General features: G+C 45.4%; 1 long non-coding RNA gene across 1 annotated transcript; it reads right to left on the minus strand.

Moving 5' to 3' along the window:
• Nucleotides 1-2,352: 2,352 nt before the first annotated feature.
• LOC308281676 lies at nt 2,353-7,665 on the minus strand. Its single transcript, XR_013961857.1, has 3 exons — nt 7,532-7,665; nt 5,397-5,438; nt 2,353-2,519 (listed from the first exon to the last, which is right to left on the minus strand). It is a non-coding gene; the product is annotated as an uncharacterized lncRNA (long non-coding RNA).
• Between the last annotated feature and the right edge of the window lie 466 nt (nt 7,666-8,131).

An 8,131-nucleotide genomic window follows, 5' to 3' on the forward strand; every position in this document is an offset into this window, starting at 1 on the left:
TGAATAATACACTTATACAGTGTATTGTATTTTTTAACTAAATCTATTGTTATCGGGGGTCCCTGGAACTAAATATTGTGAGATGGGGGGTGGCCATTTTTTGGGGTCCTTGACATTAAAAAGGTTTGAGAACCACTGATACAGCATCATAACACTGTAAGGATATAAAAGACATTTGTAGAAACAACCTCTGGGTTAACCACTTTAACCATTTATACATCAGCTATTTGAAAATAGCAGATCTACACCTACAAGCTCACAGAGTGTCACGATGAGTGGCGAGGTTGCAGATTGGGTCTTTTTTTCTCACAAAATGAAATTACAGAATTTGACACATTTGGGATTTTAACAACACAAATCTTGCGTTGGTCCCTGGCAAAATGAAATGAAAACGTTTGAGAACCACTGGTTTATATTAAACACTGCAGAATGCACCACCAGTTGTGACCAATGAGTTTCCTTTATTATGTGATTATTCTACTTCTTATCTGTGTGTGTGTGTGTGTGTGTGTGTGTGTGTGTGTGTGTGTGTGTGTGTGTGTGTGTGTGTGTGTGTGTGTGTGTGTGTGTGTGCGTGCGTGCGTGCGTGCATGTTTATGTTTTATAATTAATTAATGTAGTATATGAGTGAACGGTGCTCTAACATGTTGACTTTCACATGACTACTAACCTGGCTGTTGTGCAGTTCCTCACAGCTGGGATCAGTCTCAGTTGCCCCTCCAAGTCTGTGTTGTATTTGTTCAGGTCCAACTCCTCCAGAACGTCTGACATCTGCAGCATGGAGGCCAGAGCTGAACACTGAGTCACAGAGAGTTTCTCCCCTGATCTGCTCTCTGACTCCAGGTACTGTTGGATCCCCTGACTTAATGAGGGGTCCTGCATCTCCATCAGACAGTGGAAGATGTTGATATGTCTTTCTGGAGAGAGGTGGTGGTGATTCATCTTCTTCAGCTTGTCGATGGCTTTCTGGATCTCCTGTGGACTGTTGTCTTTCTGATCCAATAGGCCACCTAACAGACTCTGGTTGGACTGCAGTGAGAGACCATGAAGGAAACGGACAAACAGGTCCAGATGACCACTCTTACTCCGCACGTTTTTTTTCATAATAGCCTTCAGGAAGTCAGAAAGGGAACTGTTGCTGTTGTAACCGGTGCCTTTCAGGAATGTCTTCAGGACATCCATGTTCCTCCTTTTGAACGAGTGGTACCATAGTCGATTTTTCCTCTGTGTGAAACAGTGGAACAGGTAGACTGCAGCCAGAAACTCCTGGATGCTCAGATGAACAAAGCAGTAGACTGTTTTCTCAAAAAACACATCATCTTCTTTGAAGAACTTTGTGCAGAAACCTGAACTCTGCAAGTCCTTGTTCACATCAAGACCACACACCTTCAGGTCTTCCTCGTAGAAAATGATGTTGCCTTTGTCCAGTTGTTCAAACGCCAGCCTGCCCAGCTTCAGTAGAACTTCTCCTGCATCCTTTATGATCTTCTCTTTGTCTGCCTCATCTAGTGCAGGGTTCTTCATCTTCTCCCGCATGATCTCACCCATCAGGAAGCGGCAGTACAGCTCAACCAGGGTTTTGGGCAGCTTGTCTTTCGCCCCCTTGTTTCGCACAATGGTAGCAATGATCAAACAGAAGTTTGGGATTTCACACATAATGTCGAGGATCTTCGTTTGCTTGATGAGTGAGTAGATTGAGCTGGCCTTTTCCAGGTCATCACTGAACGTCTTCATGAAGAACTCCTTCTTCTGGTCATCTCTGATGAAGCCTCTCACTTCTGTCCACCCGTTAACATACTTCTCAGGGATCTGATTGGCTGCTGCAGGTCGTGAGGTTATCCAGAGATTAGCTGCGGGGAGCAGCTGTCCCTTGATGAGGTTTACTAGAAGTATTTCCACTGGGTAAGACTTGGTCACATCCATGAGTCCAAAGTCTGTTTCGAAATCGAACTTGATAGAATTTTCATCGTATCCATCAATAGCAAACATGACTTTGAAGGGGCTCTTGTTGTAGCCTCCTATCTTCTGCAAGATGTTGAAGATGTCATTAAGAACGTCTTCGTCAATACACCTGGTTTCCTTGATGCAATGGTGAATTAGCTGTGCCAAAGTAAAGCTTTTTCCCTTGAGCAGATTTAACTGGCGGAACTTGAGGGGGAAAATGAGGTGTGGATCTTGGGGAAAACATTTCTTGGCCCAGTCAAACAAAAATTTGTTTAGGAGGAATGTTTTGCCAATTCCTGCACAGCCAACGGTCAGCACTGTTCTTCTGTTTCTTCCAGAAGGATCTTTGAAGATTTCACTGAATTGGATTTCTTTTCCCTCTCCTGGCTTCTCCATCTCCATCTGTCTGACCTCATGCTGACTGTGGATGTCTGTGACTTTGATGTCTGCATTGTAGAGCGGGGTGGAGTCTTCATACACAACTTCAGAATCTGTGTCAAAATAAGTATCCATGCTGTCTTGAAGCAGGTCTTCATAGTAAGTAATGGGACGCCCTGATGTTTCCACCAACAGAGCTGTAGTAAAGAAAGCAATTCCATTTTTAAGAGAGAGAGAGAGAGAGAGAGAGAGAGAGAGAGAGAGAGAGAGAGAGAGAGAGAGAGAGAGAGAGAGAGAGAGAGAGAGAGAGAGTTTGGTTACATTGTAACCTATGTCACAATTGTAACCTTTGTTATAATGTAACATTTTCATCCATGTCTTAATTAAACTTCTCTGTCTTGCTTTACTATGATGAAAATATTTTACTGCAAATAGACAATCTACAAGCTCACAATGATTGTGTCAATGTAGATCTGTTATACCAGGTATATAAGGCCCAGGTGTGTGTGATCACACTGGTTTAACTTGATCCACATCGAGGTGGAGAGATAGTCTCTTCACTCATAGAACAAAGGTTACAACGTAACTGACCATTCTCTATCGTATCTCTCCATCCATCATATTTATATGTATGGGGAACTCTGTCTCTGTAAGACACCTCGTGAGGAAGTGAAGCAGTCCCAGAACCACAAAGCCAACACCAGTAGGCTTTGGCCCAGCAGAATATTTACAATCCTCTATTTAAGATATTTACAGACCCTGGAGCGGTTGGACTTCCAGACGCCATCCACCGCTCAATGCTTGGGGTAAGACGCTACCCTAAGGTACGCTAAGGCCATTGATCACAGGGTAAAGGGACACTCGAGCCAGACTGCCAGACGCAAGGCCGACTCGACTGGTGAAGGTGAAACCTACCACTGGAGTGAGCGGATGCAGCCTCGTTCAGTCGGTACAACCGAGTGATGTCAATAGAGTTGACCATGTCGCTGCTGTGCAGATCTCTGACAGAGACACAGCATTCCACAGCACCCAGGAGGCTGCCATCCCACGAGTGGAGTCTGCTCGCACTCCTGCCTGCTTGTAAGCCTGCTGAATCACTTCTGTGATCCAGTGGGACAGTCTAGTATTCGACAGTTGTCTACCGAAGCAGTCCTGCGACGAGCTGGTTCGTTACTCTGTGAGCATGTGTGGTCCTGATGAACGACTCTAATGCTCTTAACAGGGCGAAGCGGGGACCGACTGTCTCTGTACTCCGTCTGTCTGCTTGTCAAAGAGGGGAAAAAGCCCAATCACCTCTGAGAGAACCTTGGGGACGTAACGCTACTCCTCCACCATCTGGACAAGACCTGCAAAGTTCTTCATGGACTGACAGAGCTTCCAACTCTCCAATTCTCCGTTGAGATGTGAAAGTCAATAAGAATTCTGTCTTGAGTGACAGTCATTTCAGGCTCACTGACTCAAGGGGCTTAAGGGGTCTCGTTGTAGAGCCCCCAGGACCAACCTCAGGTCTCTTCTTTGCTGTCCTCAAAGGAGTCAAGAACTTGTTGATGTAGCTCAGAACATATCACAGTGTGATGCGTTGTGACCTGTCGATCGTTGGGTTACATTCTAACCGTTGTTGCCATGTGGCAGCGTGCCATGTGGAATGTGCACATTTTCCTGTTGGTGCTGGCCTTCCTGCCCACCTTTATGCCCGCTTGGATTGTCTCACAACCCAATGAGGGAGCCAGTGTTGGAGACCATCTGCCCTCATTCCCCCACAGGGACATTAGTTTATCTGACACAGTTAACAGCAAGAATACTGTCTTGCAACGAAACTAACTTGGGACGAGGAGGGATTCACACAACGACCAATGCTGGCTTCTGCCATGCAGAATTACCCCCAGCTGCAGAACCCTGTATGGTGCATTCTGCTTTCCCCTGACAGTCTCAGCATGCTCTGCTGTGACACTGAACAGACAGAACTGTACACCCGAACGCGTAAGCTGACACCACCAGCAATACACCCATACAGTATGGTGCATGACTGTGATTGATAAGGAATGCACTGGCCACATGTTCAGGAGAGACTGGGGTACAATGTGTGCTGTGGCTGCCGTCAGCCCCAAAGGACAGAAGCACAAACTGCAGGTCTCTCAACTGAACAGTGGGAGGAGCGAGACCTGAGGGTAGCCTGTCCCACTGGAGTAAGGGACAGAGTCCCTGCTTTGGCCTCTAACACTTGCCATGGAACCCTGCAGACTGTGAGAGCTGCTCTTGTCACAGAACCCTGCAGACTGTGAGAGCTGCTCTTGTCACAGAACCCTGCAGACTGTGAGAGCTGCTCTTGCCACAGAACCCTGCAGACTGTGAGAGCTGCTCTTGCCACAGAACCCTGCAGACTGTGAGAGCTGCTCTTGCCACAGAACCCTGCAGACTGTGAGAGCTGCTCTTGCCACAGAACCCTGCAGACTGTGAGAGCTGCTCTTGTGGAGGTGTCCAAAGTGCTGCAGGAGGCTGAACACATTGTTGCTGCTCCTCTGAGCCAACACACCAGCTGATCATCCAACCTAGCATGTGAAGGTTCTCCTGACACCAAGGTAGCTGCAGCAGGAACTCCTACTGAACCCATAATGAATTCTATGGTTATGAGTCATAGTCACAGGGTTAAGGACTGTGGTCTGCTTTCCGATCCATAAGGCCACAATACGAACCTGGCTCCACAGTGAAACTACACCATGGAAGTGTGAGCTGACACCATCAGTTATACAACAAATAGTGTGCAATAATGACTGGCTAATTTGAATGGAATGCCTCTTTTTTCCCCACCTCTTTTGAAGGGAAGTTGCCTGCGTGTTCTGTCTGCATACAGAGAGAACCACACTGTAGTCACACAAGCAATACGGGCGTGTTGTCACATGATTATCTCAGTTTGTTTGCTATGCCCAAAGTATTGCAAACGAGCTGCAACAGCAATCCCCAGAGGAGCGACTCAACGCTAGCTCTCTGAACTAAACAATGCAGTGGATTACATTGGCTGTCAAAGCTCGTAGTGGTTTCCTTATGGATATCTTTTGAAGAGAGTGGGTCTGTACCTGGAACAGAAAGGCTGTTTGTGATCTTTGGTTCAGGTGGTCCTGTGGAAGAGAGAAGTGCAGTTTCTCATTTTCTTAAGGTCTTTGTGTAATGTTGCTGTGCAACAGCTGAGCAAATAAGTTTGCAATTTCACAACTTGGAGGCAAAAAAATCGAAACTTTTCATAAATAACCTTCAATAAATTATGCAGTCAAACTTAGGCATGGGACGAAAATTTCATATCACGATATTGGTGGCCCAAAATATCACGATTCACAATAAAATGCTAGAAAAAATAAAATCACCTTTCTGTTTTTATTTATTCTGTCAGAATCATTCTCAATAAGGTGGCTCTTTGGTGGAGGTGTAAGAACTGTTATTTACGGTACACTGACATTGCATTATTAATTAAAAGATTCAGGTGTAAAATGTGTTTTTTTAAGGCCTCTCTACTTCTATTCACTATGTAAATAATAGTAATAAACAGAACGGGACACACAGTGATGGTGATGGCAGATTTATACTTGGTTGTGCACGTCGTGCAAAGAAAAGAGACCTACAAGATCTACAAGCTCACAGCGCGTCAGGTCGCACAGTGCCTGGCTCGGCTGTGGCCACACTGGCTCACGTAAAGGTGAAAAATCCACTTGGACTGGAGAGTCTGGTTGTTTGTGCTAAGCGCAACAATACTAAAAACGGCAGTTCGCATTAGAATTCACCCTTTGTCAAGTCCCACTCCATGTCGTTCTGTTACAAGGTGGGACAAAAAAGCCAGGGAAGACTATTTTTATAATGGAATAAAAAGATTTTTCATAGCCTCATTATTGCTATTTAAAGTACCAAAAGAAACACATCTATGTGATATTAATAAAACCGGAACAAAAAAGTACAGTAGTTACATTGCAAAACAAGGGTTTCCCCCCGAAAATACATGTTTTAATTTGTTTAATCCTCTGAAACAGGCTGAGGGCAGAGAGAGAGAGAGAGAGAGAGAGAGAGAGAGAGAGAGAGAGAGAGAGAGAGAGAGCAGTGCATCTTGGGTGACTCGCAATGACCAGGAAGTTGTGGAACAATAGGCTCGCCCTCTACATAAAATGTATTTTAATTGTAATTCTGCCCATTTAAAATATATGTACCCAATTGAATATCTTAGTTACATCGATATCGTTCATGTGAACTAGTTTGTTGAAGCTTATTCACTATACTTATCGAAATCGATATGACCGCGCAGCGCCGTACTGCGCCGCAGCCGTACCGCGCATCACCACACGCGGAGAAAGAACAAAAGGACTTTGTCCCTCTGCATAATTCCACTCCCGGGAGCAAAAGTGAATGATTTTTCTGGTTGGCCAGTCAGGGACCAATCAGAAGGCTGACAAAGGGTGAATTGCATGCATCTAGTTGTTGGGACGGTAGATGCGGTAACTATGGACGCTTTAGCCTACACTTTAGTCTCGGGTTGCTATGCCAGGGAGACCCAGAGGCCTGTGAGACAGCAGAGTCTCCCACCAGCACTGGCAGCCCTAGGAGCAGACGGAGACGGTGCGACAGGAGGCGGAAGCGTGGGTGCCACGGCAGGCTAACAGCTAAGCTGCTGGCTAACAGCTAAGCTGTGGGCTAACAGCTAAGCTGTGGGCTAACAGCTAAGCTGTGGGCTAACAGTTAAGCTGCTGGCTAACAGCTAAGCTGCGGGCTAACAGCTAAGCTGCGGGCTAACAGCTAAGCTGCTGGCTAACAGCTAAGCTGAGGGCTAACAGCTAAGCTGCTGGCTAACAGCTAAGCTGAGGGCTAACAGCTAAGCTGCGGGCTAACAGCTAAGCTGAGGGCTAACAGCTAAGCTGAGGGCTAACAGCTAAACTGAGTGCTAACAGCTAAGCTCTGGGCTTACCTTCTCACTTTAGGTGGATAACTTTACACCAAAAATTTGCTCTTCACCGCAGACTCTGATAAGAGCTTTACTCACTGGTAAATGCCAACTCGGGGGCGGGGTGTGCATTCACCCTTCTATTTAACCTAGGGAAATTACAATCATGGTAAAAGCAGTGTACGGCCGTTTTTTATTGTGATACACGATAATATCGAATATCGTCCCATGCCTAGTCAAATTAAGTAGACATTACACCCACCCAACACTTTTTTTTCTTTTTAATTTTACCTGACAGCGCAAGAGAAGGATTCCATTCCTTCAGTTGTGGATATGTGTCGAGGATCTCTGGTTTTTGGAGAAGTTTTATGAACTTAGAAGAAGTTCCCTCCCCCCCATTAATGATTGTATCTATAAGTTTAATACAACAATCTTCTGGCTGTGGTATTTTCATCAGTCGTTTATAAACTCTTCTACTAATAACTCCATCCTGATGTGCATGCTGCAAAATGTGGAGATCCTCGCTGAGCCACTCGACAAGTTCCACCTTGTTGGTGACCAAAATGTCCACAGACGAGCCCTATAGAAATGAGCAGCAGGTATTATTATTTTTCAATATGCAACAGTTGTTACAATGACACCTTATTTTGAGTTGCTATTAGCAGTACACCTACCTGTGGAGTGTCTACGTGAGTGGAAGCCATGGTCTTCTGTGGATGAGGCACAGCTGACAAAAAAATAAGAAACGTTATCTTTCATTAACTTGTAAGCGTCACTTAAAACATTTCAATGTTGAAGTCCCACAACATGGTTTCACCTGCATGTATGAACATTGGTACACATCTGTATCATGTTCTGACTCACAGAACAGTCTCTTGGAGACATGACCCA

This window comes from Nannobrachium achirus (assembly GCF_963921795.1).
Source record: "Nannobrachium achirus genome assembly, chromosome: 3".
Classification (NCBI taxonomy): domain Eukaryota; kingdom Metazoa; phylum Chordata; class Actinopteri; order Myctophiformes; family Myctophidae; genus Nannobrachium; species Nannobrachium achirus.